The 17,753-nt window shown below is 34.8% G+C and overlaps 1 pseudogene; it reads left to right on the forward strand.

Annotated features, from left to right (window-relative positions):
• The first annotated feature begins 10,511 nt into the window (after window positions 1–10,511).
• On the forward strand, window positions 10,512–16,959 carry LOC141550602 (sterile alpha motif domain-containing protein 12 pseudogene; annotated as a pseudogene).
• The last annotated feature ends 794 nt before the right edge of the window (window positions 16,960–17,753 follow it).

The following is a 17,753-nucleotide window of genomic DNA, read 5'->3' on the forward strand; positions in this document are numbered from 1 at the left end:
CCTTTTACCTTCTTTAAGATTTCTTTGGGATATAATCCCAGTAGAAGCACTGCTGGATCAAAAGTCACGTAGAGTTTGATAATTTTTTGAGCATAGTTCCAAATTGTTCTCCAGAATTGTTGGATCCCTTCACAATTACACTAACAATGTATTAGTGTCCCTCCATCCCCTCCAATATTCATCATTTTCTTTTCCTGTCATCTTAGGCAATCTGAGAGGTGTGTAGTAGTATCTCAGAGTAGTCTTAATTTGTATTTCTCTGATCAATAGTGATTTGGCGCATCTTTTCATATGACTAGAAATGGTTTCAATTTCTTCATCTAAAAATTGTTTGTTCATAACCTTTGATCATTTATCAATTGGAGAATGGCTTGAATTCTTATAAATTTGAGTCAATTCTCTATATATTTTTGAAATAATGCCTTTATCAGAACCCTTGAATGTAAAAATGTTTTCCCAGTTTATTGCTTCCCTTCTAATCTTGTCTGCATTAATTTTGTTTGAACAAAAACTTTTTAACTTAATATAAACAAAATGATCTATTTTGTGTTCAATAATGATCTCTTTGTTCACAAATTCCTTCCTTCTCCACAGATCTGAGAGGTAAACTATCCTTATTTGTTTATAATATCACTCTTTATGTCTAAATCATGAACCCATTTCAACTATATATAGATATATGATGTTAGGTGTGGGTCAATGCCTAGTTTCTGCCTTACTGGTTTCCAATTTTCTCAGCAGTTTTTGTCAAATAGTGAGTTCTTATCCCAAAAACTGGGGTATTATGTATATTTTAAAAAGAAATAGAAAACTCTTATCTGAGGAACTATCTATAAATATTTTCCTAGTTTTCTGCTTTGCTTCTAAACTTGGTTATATTGGTTTTATTTGCATAAAACCTTTTTAATTTAATATAATCAAAATTACTCATTTTACATCTTTCAATGCTATTTTTTTATTTATAGATTGTTCACCTATAACTTAGATAGATAATATGTTCCATGTTGTTCAAGTTTTCTTGTAATATCTTCCTTTATATCTAGGTCATGTATCCTTTTTAACTTTACATGTGTAAATAGTATAAGATATTGCTCTATGCTCAATTTCTGCCAGATTGCTTTCCAGTTTTCCAAAAAATTTTTACCCAATAATGAATTATCTCAAAAACTTAACATCTTACACTTGATACTTTGTGCTTAACAACTAGGTACTATATTCATTGCTGCTGCATATTGTATATCTGCTGCATTTGTTTTGCTGACCTATCATACTATTTTTTTAATCAATATCAGATATTTTTGATAATTACTGCCTTTTAGTGTAGATCTGATATGCTAACCCTCCTTTCTTTACATTTTTTCCCCATTGGTTCCTTTGATATTCTTGGCCTTTTATTCTTCCAAACTAATTTTATTATTTTTATAAATCAGTAAAATAATTTTTATTTAATTTAATTGGGTTGGAATTAAAAATAGAGTTTAATTTTGGTATAATCTTTGCTTTTATTACATTAGCCCTATCTACTTATGAATAATTCATGTTTCTCTTTTTTATTTAAATTTAATTTTGTTTATGTAAAAGCTGTCTTTTGTTTTTTTTGGTTTTGTTTTTTAATGATTTTGTTTATATAATTTCTGGCTTTGTTGTGTACTCCCAAACACTCTTTAGAATTATTTCAAATGGTGTATCTCTAGCTATCTCTTCCTAAAGGGAGATGCCTTTCTGTTGATGATAAATACAAATGCTGATGTTGCATGTAGATTTCCTTTTATCATACTTTGCTGAAATTATTATTTCAATTAACTTTTTGAGTCATTAGAATTTTCTAAGTATATCATATCATCTGAAAAAAGACATCATTTTATTACTTCATTCCCTATTCTGATTCCTTCTATTTCTTTTTCTTCTCTTTTTACAATTGATAAGATTTCTGATAGAAGACAATAATATTGGTGGGAAGTGAGCCTTCTTGTTTCACACCTGATCTTCCTGGGAAGGCTTCTAATTTGTCCCCATTACAAATAATGTTGCTGATGGTTTTAATAAATGCTTTTTACGGAAAAGTTCATTTATACATAAATTAATCAAGTATTTTAAAATAGAAACTGGTACTGTACTTTATTAAATTCTTTTTCTTTATTGATATAATCATATGATTTTATTACTTTTATTGTAGATATAAACAATTATGTTAATAGTTTTCCTTTTGTTATCCTGTTTGGTCATAATGTATATTTTTGGTAATATAGTGTTATAATTTTAGCTAGCATTTTAGTTAAGATGTTTGCATTATACATATTAGTGAAATTGGCCTGTAATTTTCTTTTTCTGTTTTTATCTTTTTAGTTTAGGTATCAGTATTATACCATTAAATGTTTGATAGAATTCACTTGTACATTCATCTGGTTCTGGTATTTTTTTCTTAGGAAGTTCATTTATGGCTAGACTAATTTACTTTTCTAAAATAGGTCTGTTTAGATACTATATTTTTTCTTCTGCTAATCTAGAAAGTATATATTTTTTGTAAATATTTTCCCTATTCAATTAAGGTGTTAATTTTATTGGCATATAATTGGGCAAAATAACTCCTTATAATTGCTTTGATTTCATCTTCATTAATAGTATATTCTCCCTTTTCATTTTTAATACTAGTGATTTTGTTCTCTCTTTTTAAAATCATATTAACCAAAGATTTGTCTGTTTAATTGTTCTTTTTTCATAATACCAACTTCTAGTTTTATTAATTCGATAATTTTTTCACTCAATTTTATTAATTTTGTCTTTAATTTTTTTGAATTTCTAATTTAGTGTTTAACTGGAGATTTTAAAATTTGTTCTTTTTCTAGTTTTAAATTTTTAAAATTAAAAATTAATTAAATCACTGGTCTGTTCTTTCTCTATTTTACTGGTATAAGTATTTAGAGATACAAATTTTCCTCTTTATTTTCTCTTTTCTTTTAAAAATTTAGAAACTATAGTATTGATATTGATATTGATTCATTACTATAGTGTCTTTTATCAAAATGTAGTTTTCCTTCTTATCTTTTAAAATCTGTTTCAGCTTTAATTTTGTCTGAGATCAGGATTGCTATCCCTGTTTTTTTGTTTTGTTTTGTTTTTTTGTTGTTGTTTTTTGCATTGGCTGAAGCATAATAAATTCTACTATAGCTCTTTATTTTAATTCTGTATCTCTCATTTTCAAATGTGTTTCTTGTTAGCAACATATTGTCAGATTCTGATTTTTAATCCATTCTGCTTTATAGTTCCATTTTATGGATAAGTTCATCCCATTCATATTCAAAGTTTTAATTACTATTCTGTATTTCTCTCCACCCTATTTTTCCTCCTTATTTTCCTTTTCAGCCTCTCTTTTTAGTCTATCCTTCTTCTAGTTCACTTCTAATCACTACTGTTTAATCTATATTCTATTAAAGAATCTCTCCTTTTTTTCTCCCTCCCCCATTCCTAAATCTTAATCTATATACCCTTCTAAAAATTCCCCCAACCCTTATCATGACCTCTCACCCCTTCTTCATAAATTTAGAAGATTTTTATACCCTTATAGATATATATGTTGTTTTCTCTTTGACCTAAAATATGAAGAGGTAAGGTTCCCAAACTACCAGGTAATTTTCTTTGTTTCCTGTAATATTGTATCAATATTTCTTTATCATAACTTTCAAGTTACTCAATAATTCTTATGTTGCCTCTTCTTGATCTGTTTTTCATTTTACTCATTTTACTAATGAGATGATTCCCATTCTCTTCTATTTTTTTCATTCTTTTAATTTTGTTTTATTATTTCTTGGAGACTTATAACATCATTGACGTCACTCACCTTGCTTGATTCTAGTTTTCAAGAATATATCTCCTTCATTTAGATTCTGGATCTTTTCTGAGGTACTACCTCATACCTATTAGATTGGCTAATAGGGCAGAAAAGGAAAATGACAGTTGCTGAAGGGGATATGAGAAAAATGAGACACCATTGTACTGTTGTTGATCTTGTAAACTGATTCAATTATTCTGTATAGAAATTTGGAACTATGCCCAAAGGGTGTGAATACCATTTCACCCAGCAATACCACTAATAAGTCTACATCCAAAAAGAGATAAAAGACAAAAAGGAAAAGGACCTATATGTATAAAAAATATTTATAGCAGTTCTTTTCTATTAGAAATTAGAAATTAAGGAGAAGTCCATCAATTGGGGAAGGACTGAACAAATTGTGGTATGTGATTGTGATGGAATACTATTTTGCTTTAAGAAACAATGAGCAGGATGGTCTCAGAAAAAACTTGGGAAGCTTATAAAAAATGAAATATAATGCATCCAAAATAAGAACAATATTGTAAGATGATGAGTTATTAATGACTTAGTTATTCTGAACAATACAGTGATCCAACACAACTCTGAAGGGCTTACAATGAAAAATTCTATCCATTTCCAGAGAAAGAACTAATGGTGTCTGAATATAGATTGAAGCATACTTCTTTTTACTTTATTTTTCTCAAGGTTTTTTTTTCTACGTTTTCTTTTACAACATGACTAATATGCAAATGTTTTGCATCACTAAGCATATATAATCTATATGGAATTATTGCCTTTCTTATGGGAAAGGAGTGGAAGGGAGGATGGGGGAGAATTTGAAACTCAAAGTTTTAAAAACAATTTTTTTTTAAATTGCAGCAACTTCCTATGAATATAAAGCCAAATCTTCTCTATCCACACAGTAACTATGGTTAGTTCTTCCTCCTTATTTATTCATTTTTATTTTAGCAGTTTGCTATTATAATCAGCTGTAGTCTCAAGATGTGGAGAATGATACCCCGGGCCTCAGGTCCTTCTTATTGTTATCTTTTGAACTTTTACAGGGCCCAACCTCAACACTGCTCTCCACCCCAAAGCTACAGCTGGGGCCCCCAGGCAGTGTGTTGAAAACACTCTTGGACTCTTTTGGACCTGTAACCTTCAGCTCTCCCTTCTGACTGAAAGTGAAACCAGGAATTAAGCTATCCTGTAAATACCCACGGTCAGCACTGTCCCTGCCCCACTGTTACCACTCACAAGGCAGATGCTTGTTTCTTCCACCATCAGCCCTTGCTGGGTCTGGTTTGCACAAGAGGGTCTAACATCATTTAACAGCAAAGGATCATTCAATTTTTCCCTATTCAGATGTCTGATCCCAACATTGTCTATGAAGTGAAAATTCCTGTGATCTAGGTTTATATTATAATAATCTAGATTGGGCCAGTTATCCGCATTATTTTGTTTCAGCTAACACTTTTCCCTTTCCTTTATTTGACAGAAAAAATTTTTTTCTGGCAGAATATTTACTGAAAGAGAAAATACATTTCATGGACAAACAAAATCTAATGTAACCTTAATAGGTTTAATGAAATGAAAATAATAGTAAAGATTTAGGAAGCCAAATAAGTGCCCAGAATGATGACAGATTTTTTTTTGTCTTTCTGTGTAATGGTGTCCATACTGAAAGAAACATTCATTTCCTTTAAAGCTCTTACCTAGCTATAGAGGAATGCAAAATACTAAATTCCTTTTTACTTTGAGATTAAAGCAATATTGGGACATGTAAATCTTACACTAGATGTCAAAACATAGTCTTTAAACAAGTTTGGAAGTCTTTTAAGAAAAACCCAACCTAATCTGGAAAAGAGCAATGGCTACAGAGTCTTGGAATATTCCTTCACAAAGGAATTTTGTTATAATCATCATGCCTCATTATGTCATGATGGCATGGAGAAGATGGCTTGGGATTCATTTTTCATCAATGGACATTATAGAAGAAGCAAGGAAGTCTTAATGTGGACATATAAGATCACCATATCAAAAATAGGGAGTTTATCTGTTTTTCTGAAGAATACATTCTTGAAAAAGATAAGCACCTGCAAGCTAGAAAGAAGTAATTAACGTGTCATTCAATATTTCATTTCACTTGAAATAAGGAATAACAATTCCATAGATAAGATTAGTGTCCTTCTAAGTTATCTTGGCTTGGAAAATTGTTTCACACCTTCTCTTTGTTGGCTTTGTCACTCCAGAATTTGTTTAGAGGCTTAATTTTTACATTGTTTTGAGGGAAATTGGGGAGAGCTTAGGCAAGTTCCTGGTTTTTCTTCATGATGTTCCAATTATTTAGGAATATATTTCTTAAGGATTATAAGGATCATCTTTCTAATTGTATAAATATGTTTACATATATTGGATTTAACATATATTTTAACATATATAATATATATTGGATTGCTTGCCATCTAGGGGAGGAGGTAGGGGAAAGTGTAATGACCACATTAGTACCCTGGACACCTTAGAATCAGCCATTGTCAGGATAAGCAAAAGTCTTTATTCTTGATCTTTTTGGGTTGCCATCAGGGAAATAGATATAGGAATCTCCACACCTCCTTTCTCTCTCTCTTTCCACCTCCAAAGAATGATCCCACTTGTCCTACTCTACCCTCTGATCTCTCTCACACTTCTCTGTCTACACAAACAGATCCAGCCAGCACAGAACAGTTGGGCAGAGTCATCCTCCAAGCATATATATATTAATAGAGTATTGTCCAATTAGTAATTAGCTTTAGGTGCTCAGTTATCTAAGTGCATCTGTTCAGTTCCAGCCCTTTACATCTCCCACTTTCTTTTGTTTTAGAACACAGGTGGTCACACCATCCCTGACTTCTCAGGGAGGGAGGTGAAAGCACTAAAAAGGAGATAATCATGCCCTCCCTGACCTCTCAGATGAAAAGCACCAAAGGGAAGTAGGGATTGCTAGTGGGTTTCTGTTCTGAAGGGTCTTATTAGAAACAGATGTGCACAAACCCATCACCATGGGAGGTATTACACAAGCACATAGCAATAACGCACAGGCTATTAGTGATGACTCTTCCCACAGTCAGTGCAGGCTCGATGTGGTGTAACAAACATGAATTGTACATGCAAGCAGTAATATAACAAACAATATAAATCAACACAGTCTTGTAAAAGATTTCCAGAAGTCCTAGAAGGAGGATATGTAAACAAGTCACACATATGACTTTTTCAGCAGCCAAGAGATAGTCCAAACCCAATCTATTGTCCATTGCTTCACATGTCAAGGAATCCAATGATCCCTACAAGTTTTTGAAGTTCTGCAACAGTCTTTTTATATGTTAGGGAATCCAATGATTCCTGAGGGCTTTCAAGTCCTACAACAATCTTATCATGTCTCAGAGAATCCAATGATTCCTGAGGGCTTTCAAGTCCTACAACAATCTTTTCAAGTCTCAGGGATTCCAATGATTCCTGAGGGTTTTGAAGTCCAACAATTTTTGATGTCCATGAATCAAATGTCATAACTGCCATGCTCTTTCAGTGGTGGGCACAGTCAGTGACAGAACCACCTGATGTCTCTTGGGTCTTCTTTGTTTCAAGGGTCTCCTATCTCTCTCTGATGTACAAAGTGAATACAGCTCATTGGCACCCATCTGACTCCTTCTTCATTTGTGGAGATACAAGAAAACCCTCTCCCCCAAGCAGTTAACCTATCTGGACCCTTTCATTCACCACTTTCTGGGTCTCTCCACATGACTTGGCAGTTATCTAAAGATAGTGTAGCTACTCTCACTGGATACTGCCCTTCCAGTGGGTTATAAAACTGCTGGAGCCAGTGCATCTTTGTCAAACATCAAGAAATTAATAGTATAAAGGGCTAGATTTAGAAGTTCTCTAGGATTACCTGTGGCTCCCCCTTTCTTTTGTTTTTGGAAGAGTGTGTTAATAACTCTGTTTCTCCTCTTTACCATTGCTTGTCCTTGAGGAAGAGTATGCAAGTGGTGTGTAAAATCGTATACTGTGCACAAAAGTGTGGAAAATGTTTAGAAGTATATGCAGGTCCATTGTTTGTTTTTATTGCTTGTGGCACACCCATAATTGCAAATGCTTGTATAAGGAATTCAGTGACACTCAGGCTGTCTCTTTTGCTGCTGGTATTGCAAAAGTGAATCCTGAAAAGGTGTCTACCATAATGACAGACGACCAAAAGATTTATAATTGGTCACATCCATTTGCCAAATTTCATTAGGTCTCAAACCACAAGGGTTTTTCCCTGGAGGGAGTGTAGGAGTGTGGAAAGGAAGGCAAGCTGAACAGGCTTTTACTATGCTTCTAGCTTCTTCTCTTGTTATTCCAAATTGTAAATGTAAAGCTCAAGCAGCCTGATGATATTTAAAATGAGATTCTTGGGCTTCTTGAAATAAAGGAGTATTAGCCAACATAGTTAGAAGGCTATTTGCCTTTGAATTACCACTAAAAAAAGGACCTGGAAGTCCACTATGGGAGTGGACATGCAAGATATAAATCTTACCTGGATTCTTTCTCACTCACTCTTGAAGTTCCTTAAAGAGCTGATATATATTGGAGGCTACAAATGTTATTGACTATGGCAATTCTTTGTACCACACCTACTGAATAGGCTGAATCAGATATATTTATATCTCCTGGATAATAAGTAAGAGCTAGAATGATTGCATACAATTCATTCTGCTGAGTGGACTGAAAAGGAGTTCTGACTATTCTCTTTATTATTAACTCATGAGAGTATACAGCACAAATATTATGTTTGGATGCATCTGTAAAGATAGTTGGTCCTTTAAGAGGAACTTTAGAAACCTTTTATTCAAGAATCCATTGCCAATTATGTAATAGTCTGGTTATCTTTAATGGAGACCCACGTGTAAAATCTGGAGCCATGGCTAATAAAATTTGTCACTCTGGGATGATTTCATAGCACACAATAACTTGTGCATTGGTATAAAAGGTGTATATCTTGTCAGGTCTTATCCCAGATAATTGTACTGCTCGCTTAATGGCCTTTAATAAAATTCTGGCCACAAGCACTGGGTAAGGATTAAAGCTTTGTTCTGGTTGTGCTGGGAGGTTCACCCACTCTATCACACTGTCTCTTTGATGAAGGACTGCTATGGGTGCTTCTTGTGTAGCAAAAACTGATATTTCCAAGGATTTTTGAGTGACTCTTTCAACCACATTGGATAAAGCCACATTGGATAAAGCCAGTTCAACTTCTCTAAAGCCTCTTGAGCTTCTTTTGTAAGCTGGCATGGTGAGTTTAAAGCACTGTCTCCTCTTAAAATGTCATATAATGGTTGCAGTTGATAAGTAGTCAAGCCTAATACTGGAGGCATCCATTGGATATCTCTTATCAATTTCTGAAAGTCATTTAAGATGTTTAGCTTCTCTGTTCTTAAGGAAAGTTTTTGCGCTGTAAGCACCTTAGGATATACTTCATATCCTAAATATTAAAAAGGAGTATGTCTTTGAATTTTTTCTGGAGCTATGTGCAATTTATAATTCCTTAGTAGTTTCTATGATCTTTTGTAGACATGCTTCTAACATTTGTTCCTCAGGTGCACATCCCAATATATCATCCATGTTGTAATGTAATAACATTACTTTTGGAAATTTTTTCCTTACTGGAGTAAGAGCAGCAGCAACATACATTTGACACACGGTAGGGCTGTTTTTCATTCCCTGTGGCAAAAATGTCCATTCATATCTTTTATAAGGCTCAGCTAAGTTAATGCTAGGCACTGAAAAGGCAAATCTTTTCATAACCTCCTTATCTAGAGGGATAGAATAGAAACAATCCTTAATGTCTATAACCCAAAGAGGCCATTCTCTAGGCAATTGAGTAGAAGATGGAAGTACAGGTTGAAGAGTTCCCATAGTTTCCATCTGTTCATTTACCTTTCTTAAATCAGTCAACATCCTCCATTTTCCAGATTTTTTTCTTACAACAAATACTGGGGAATTCCAAGGACTTAGAGAAGGTTGTAAGTGTCCTTGGTCAAGTTGCTCCTCTACTATATCTAGTAAGGCCTGAATTTTATCACTACCTAAGTGTTCTATCAACACTGGTGTATCAGTTTTCCATTGGATAGAAACAGGTGAAAGTGTTAGCAGGTCTTCAACAGCAGCCCTGCCTAAAAAACTGAAGTATTCATTTGTAATCCTAATTGTTGTAAAATGTCTCTTCCCTACAGATTGATGGGGATTTTTTCAACTATAAAAGGAGTAAAAACTCCTGTTTCACCTTCAAAAGTCCATCTCAAAGGGGTAGCACTAACTTCAGCTGCTATTGATCCTCCTATGCCAGACATATAGATGTCTGCCTTAATCTTTGGCCAGTGACTGGGCCAGTTGGCACCTCTAATGATTGTGCGATCTGCACCCATGTCTACCAATCCTTCTAATGGTATGCCATTTATATAGATAGTGAGCATAGGTCATTCATCTGTCACAGCTGCTGTCTAGTGTATTTCTGGATTTTGTTGCTTGGAGTCAGAACCTGGGCAACTATCACCAGATTGCTTATTAGGAGTGTGTATCAATAACCTAATGCTACTACTTCTCCTGGTTAATAAGTCACACATTGTCTACCTATATTAGTGACTGGGATATTATCTACACATTCTCCAGTTTCCTATATCAGTGCATGGATGGACGCTGTTTTGTAAGTACACTCAGGAGGTGAAATGGTCAAGCTTACTATGCCTGGAGGCAAGGGATCCACAGACTGGAGAGGAACAGATTTCACCTCTCCAGGGGGTATCTCAGTTGTCCCAGCTGCATATAACTTCTATTCTCTCCAGTTGTAATCCCTTTGTCCTATCAGATGGCTTCCTGGCTGATTGGTCATGTCTGGGTACTGAGCTTCTAGGCACTCTCTGGGTGTAGCATTGGCTGCCATCATGCCCCAAGTGTTTTTTGCCTGGGGCCCTGGGGCTTGGCCCCTTATCCCGTTTCCCTGAATCAGTCTACATTCTGATGCCCAACGGAAGCCTCTGTTACATTTTGGACATGGGGTATTGGGTCTTGTTTTTCCACCCTGTTTTCTCACTCTGTCTCTATGCCAATATTGAACTTTTAGATGCCCTACTATACCCCATTGAAAGCATTGATGAGTCTCTCTAGAAGTCCCTTGCCAAAAGGGACCCTGTCTTCCTATGTTATGATCTTGGGAAGTCTGCATCATAGCCTGGCTATAAAAGGCATTTGTGCCCACTGTGGCACAGCGACTTATAATCTCCTCTAAAGGAGCATCATTGCGTAGTCCTAGTATAATCCTTCTATAAACCTCATTGGCATTTTCTTTAGCAAGCTGCCTTATCAAAATGTCTGTTACTGCATTTTCACCATTAGTCACCGTATGACAGTTGTCTGCAAACATCCCACAAAATCAGCAAAGGGTTCATTTGGCCCTTGTGCTGTTTTTGTGAAGGCCTCTTCTTTGTCCTGTTTACCTGGGATAAAACCCCATGCTTTGATAGCAGTAGAAGCAATTTGCTCATATGCTGCTATGGGATAACTAATCTGTATTGAAGTGTCTGATAAGACACCTGTTACACCTGTTAGTAGGTCACAGGTGATTGGAGTATTAACTCCACTTTGACTATTTTGTTGGGCTTGTATCCTACAGAGCTCAATATATTCAGAAAGCAACAACAAGTTTTGTCCAGGTTCTAAGTATGTCCTTGCTATAGATTTCCAGTCCCTAGGGGTTAAGACTTCATAAGCCAAATTCTGTAATAACATCTTAACATAAACTGATATAGCCCCATAAAGAGTGCAAGCCTTTTTCAGGTCTTTGAGGATGTCTATATCAAAAGGAGCGTATTGTCTACTTTCTTGACCTGAAGAGTTAAACTGTTGAATCTCCAGAAATATTTGCAGCTTCAAATCACCTATATCCTTCCCTTTCTCTGTGGCTTTAAGTACTGACTTTTGCAATCTAGTCAAAGGACTGGGTGATTGCTGAGGGGGAGGTGCTGGTGGTGTCACTGCCTCTCCCACTACTCCTCCTCCCACCATCCCAGAAGGTAGAGTTGATGGGAGCATGTCAATAATCTGCTCCCTAGGTGGGGTTGAAGCTGCCTCATGAGAGCCAGAATCACCAAGCCCTTGAACCTCATTTAAGTCCCCATGCCCTCTGGCGATATGGTCTTTAGACTGTTCATTGTCTTCCTCTTTTTCTTCACACTTTCTCATCTAGCTGTTCCTAAAACTTTGATATAGAAATCTCCAAACCTCTCTCTCCACCACCAAAGAATGATCCCACTTGTCCTACTCCATCCTCTGATCTCTCTCACACTTCTCTATCTACACCCACAGAATAGTTGGGCAGGGTCATCCTCCAAGCATATGTTAATAGAGTATTGTCCAATTGGTAATTAGCTTTAGGTGCTCAGTTATATAAGTGCATCTGCTCAGTTCCAGCCCTTACTGGACAAGAGGGGAAATTTTGAAACACCAGGCTATGCAAGAGTTAGTGTTGAAAAAGGTATTTGTCTGGGGCAGCTACGTGGTACAGTGGATAGAGTATCAGCCCTAAAGTCAGGAGGACTTGAATGCAAATTTGATCTCAGACACTTAACATTTCCTAGCTGGGTGACCCTGGGCAAGTCACCTAACCCTAATTGCCTCAGCAAAACAAAGAAGAAGAAAAAAAATTATCTGTCCATATGTTTTGAAAATAAAAAACTTTCATTAAAAAAGGAAGGAAAAAAAGGATCATCTTTCCATGTAGAAATGTAAAGGTTTAGAACTTTGAATAATTTATGTTTTTTCTGGGTAGTTAGACTACCTGAAAGTCATGATTTTTTTTTAAATTTTTTTTTATTTCAATCTTTTTTATTAAAGCTTTTTATTTTCAAAACATATGAATAATTTTTCAACATTAACCCTTGCAAAACCTTGTGTTCCAATTTTTCTCTCCCTTCTTTTCACCCCTCCACTAAATGGCAAGTAATCCAAATATGTTAAACATGATAAAAATATATGCTAAATCCAATATATGCATACATATTTATACAATTATCTTGCTGCACAAGAAAAATCAAATCAAAAAGAAAAAATGAGAAAGAATATAAAATATAAACAACAACAAAAAGAGTGAAATGCTATGTTGTGATCCATACTCAATTCCCACAGTCCTCTCTTTGGGTATAGATTACTCTCTTCATCAAAAGATCACTGGAATTGGCCTGAATCATCTCATTGTTGAAAAGAGCCATGTCCATCAGAATTGATCACCATATAATCTTGTTCATATACAATAATCTCCTGGTTCTGTTCATTTCACTTAGCATCAATTCATGTAAGCCTCTCTAGGCCTCTCTGAAATCTCCTGCAGATTGTTTATTATAGAACAGTAATATTCCATAACATTCATATGCCATAAGTTATTCAGCCATTCTCCAACTGGTGGACATCCACTCAGTTTCTAGTTTCTTTCCATTACAAAAAAAGGCTACCACAAACATTTTTGTACATGTGGTCCCTTTCCCTCCTTTAAAGTCTCTTTAGGATATAAGTGCAACAGAAATAGTGCTGGATCAAAAGGTATATATATTTTGATAGTCCTCTGGGCACAATTCTAAATTGCTCTCCAGAATGGTTGGATCCATTCACAACTATACTAACAATGTATCAGTGTCCCAGTTTTCCTATATCCCCTCCAACATTTGTCATTATTTTTTCCTGTCATCTTAGCCAATCTGAGAGGTATGTAGTGGTACCTCAGATTTGTCTTAATTTGCATTTTTTTGATCAATAGTGATTTAGAGCACCCTTTCATATGACTAAAAATGGTTTTAATTTATTAATTTGAAAATTCTCTGTTTATATCCTTTGACCATTTATCAATTGAAGAATAAGCCATGATTAAAAAAAAAAAAAAAAAAGGTTTGGATAGCATGTTTCAAGAAATTATCAAGGAAAATTGCCCTGGTTTGCTAGAATCAAAGTGAAGATAGTAATTGAAAGATTCCATCAATTACCTCCTAAAAGAGATTTCTAAATGAAAAATCCAAGAAATATTACAGTAAAATTCAAGAATTGTCATGTCAAAGAGAAAAATACTGTGAGTAACCAGGGAAAAACAATTTAAATATCAAGGAGTCACAGTAAGGATTACACAAGAGTTATCAGATTCTACATTAAAGGATCCAAGGGTTTTAGAATATGATATTCCAGAAGGCAAGGAACTTGGGTAACAACCAAGAATCAACTTATCCAGCAAAACTGAGGGTTTCCGGGGTGAAAAATTCAATCAAATATAGGATTTTCAAACTTTCCTAATGAAAAGACCAAGCTGAACAGAAAATTTGATCTTCAAATACAAGACTCAGAAGAACTACCAACAACAAAGAAGAAAACATGTTATTCAATAAGGTTAAACTGTTTGGTTTATATCTCTACATGGGAAGATAATGCATGCTACTCCTAACAACTACATTTCTATTTGGGTAGTTAGGAGGATATATAAAAAGAGGGTGTGGGTATATGTTATAGACCAGAACTCTGAACTTGAAACATTCTTACAAGGTGCTAATTCAGTGGAATTGATGAGACAATGCTTATCTAGTTTAGCATGGTGCTTAATAGATCTCTAAGTTCAATATGATTGATTTAATCTTACAACAAATAATGGTTTCCTAGTGATATAATGATTGGTTTATGCTCAGTGTAGAGCATATAAGTTAGGAGCCTCAGCCAGGTTCATGCAGAGGCAGAGAAGACAAGAGAACTGGAGGCAGGAGCTCAAGCTCTCAGAGAGGAGGAAAGAGAATTTCCTTTCTATCTTCAGTCAGGCTCCTGGTGGCAGGCTATCCTCCAGCATTTCTCCACTGAGACCAAGGCCATACTGAAAGGCTCTCCAGAAAGCTGCCCAGTATCAGGCAAAGAGATAATAAAGGATTTGAACTTTAACACCTGGCTGTTCTTGTAGTGACTACTGAACTGAAAAGAAAGCTGCTCCCTGAGATGACAAGAAAACTGAACAGAGAACATTACAGATATAAGTTAACTTTGACTTGATGATATAAAAAAGTAAGGAGTGAAAAAATATTTATACTGAGGAAAAAGAAAAAGGGGAGGCAGAATGGGGTAAATTATATCACACAAGGAGGTTCAAAAGACCTATTATACTAAAAGGAAATAAAGGGGTGATGAACATTGTTTGAACCTTACTTTCATCAGTATTGGCTCAAAGATAGAATAACATACACATTAAGTTGGATATAGAAATCTATCTTACTCTATATAGAAGAAGGGAAAGAGGAAAAGGAAAAGGAGTGGCTAAAAGGCAGGAGGGCAGACTAAGGAGAGACAATATGGAGAGAGAGAAAAAGAGAGACAGACAGACAGACAGACAATCACAGATACAGACATGGACAGACAGACAGAGAGTCAGAGAGAGAGAGAGAGAGAGAGAGTATATATAAATGAAGGAAAATTGGATAGAAGAAAATGCACACTAATCCTAACTATGAATGTGAAAGGAATGAGCTTTCCCATAAAATGGAAGCAGATAGCAGAGTGGATTAAAAATCATAGTCCTGCAATTTATTATTGCAGTCCTGCAATATATTACAAGAAACTCATTTGAAGGTATGAAACACATACAGATTAAAGGCAAAAGGCAGGAACGGAATATATTATGCTTCAGTTAAAATTTTTAAAAAGCAGGAGTAATGATCAATCTCAGACAAAGCTAAAACAAAAATAGATTTAGTTAGAAGAGATAAGAAAGGAAATTACATCTTGCTAAAATATATCATAGACAATGAAATAATATCAATACTAAACTTATATGCACCAAATGGTATAGCATCCAAATTCTTAGAGGAGACATCAAGTGAGTTACAGGAAGAAATAGATAGCAAAATTATACTCATAGGGGACCTCAAACTCCCCTTCTCAGAACTTAATAAATCTAAGCACACACACACACACACACAAAAACCAAGAAATAAGGAGGTGAATAAAATTTTAGAACAGTTAGATATAATAGATCTCTAGAGAAAATTGGATGGCGATAGAAAGGAATATAACTTTTTTCAGGAGTACTGGCACCTAAATACAAAAATTGACCATGTATTAGGGCATTAAAAACTTCACAATCAAATTCAGAAAGGCAGAAATGCATTCTTTTCAGATCATAATGTTATAAATATTACATTCAGTAAAGGGCCTTGGAAAGGTAGATTAAAAATTAATTGGAAATTAAATAAACTAATCCTAAAGAATGAGTGGGTAAAACAAAAAAATGATAGAAACAATCTATAGTTTCATTAAAGAGAATGACCTAATGAGACAACATACCAAAATTTGTGGGATGCAGCCAAAGCAGTACTTAGGGGAAATTTTATATCTCTAAATGCTTGCATCAATAAAACAGAGAAAGAACAGATCAGTGAATTGGATCTTCATGTAAAAAATCTAGAAAAGGAACAAAATAACAACCTCCAAATAAGCACCAAATTAAAAATCCTGAAAAACATAAATAAAGTTGAAAGTAAATGAGATGAATGCAGAATTTATAAGCAACAGCAAATGAAGTAAATGGGTGGGGAGTCCTGGGCATAAGTCAAGCTATTTATTCATATATTAGGCAAACACTGAGAGAATAGTGGTAGAAATTATCCATTGCAATCTGAATCCAAATGGTATTGATCACTGTCCATGCAGACGGTATTAACCAGAAAATTAAAGGTGATAGCATTGAATTTCAAGCTATTAAGAACAAAAGTATCCAGAAGTTATTTGGCCCGAATCGCAAGTAACAACAGATTGAGACAGAGGCATTTAAGTCTGGTAAAATTAAGTTGTCTAAACTAGTGGTTCTGTGGACCCAGGATGTTGTCTGCAAATAGCTAAAGAAATATTGTCTAAATCAGTATCAGATCTACATTGAATCATTCAGATAGCATGACACAACTGTACAAACATTGTTGAGAATCATTAACAAAAAACTGGAATGAATGGGGATCACCCAGGAAACCCTCTGACAGCACATTTTATAGCAAGTGCTTCAGCTAAAGATTCAAGAAGTCAGGAATCTCCGGTTACACATACAAGCCAAAAAAGAGGGTGCTCCATAATCATGATTAGCCTCTAAACCTGTTGTCCTGCCAGTTGACATAAAAATGGCCTCTCCCTCATGAAAAGCCAAAAGGTCAGCAATGCCACAAGATGATTTTGGAGAACTGAAAGATTAACTGAGCTCCAACCACTGATTCAAGATGATGGGTTTGGAAAAATCCTGGTTTGCCATGGATTTAAAATGTGGCACATCATCTCCAGTGCTAATTTGTTCCAAGTAGTCATTGACAAATAATTAACTGGGAAATTATTTCCGGTTTTCACCAGTGAGCATAACATAAGTTACTTTCAAGGGACTCACCATGCCCTTCACTATATTTTAGCCTAGCACCTACTAGATTCTTTTATTATGCATGCAGGTAGCATGATGTTTTAAGAATCATTTCAACAGTTTGATGATCTCATTCAAAATGTTCACAATATTATTCCCTAATAGGAATTTAAACATGTCGCATATCTGTTAAGTTATGCCTATAAAGGTATTCTGTTCAACTATTAAGCATTTTATAGGTAAGCTCTACACAGAAGAATTAGCATGTTCTGTATATGTGAAGAATGAAAATTCAAGATGTTATTTTTTCCTTTTTTCTCCAAAATTTTTTTCTATTTCCAGGCTGATATTGTCCCAAACAAACCCCACTATTTACATCTTCTTTATGGTTTGTGGTATCTGCGTAATAGATATGGTCATAATACTGTTAGATTTCATCTCATAACATATTCCTAAACAACTGTCTTGATTCTAGCCAGGAAGATAAGAGCATGGGGGTAGTAGTTAAATCATGGTGATTAT

This window comes from Sminthopsis crassicaudata, chromosome 1, assembly GCF_048593235.1.
Source record: "Sminthopsis crassicaudata isolate SCR6 chromosome 1, ASM4859323v1, whole genome shotgun sequence".
Taxonomy (NCBI): Eukaryota; Metazoa; Chordata; class Mammalia; order Dasyuromorphia; family Dasyuridae; genus Sminthopsis; species Sminthopsis crassicaudata.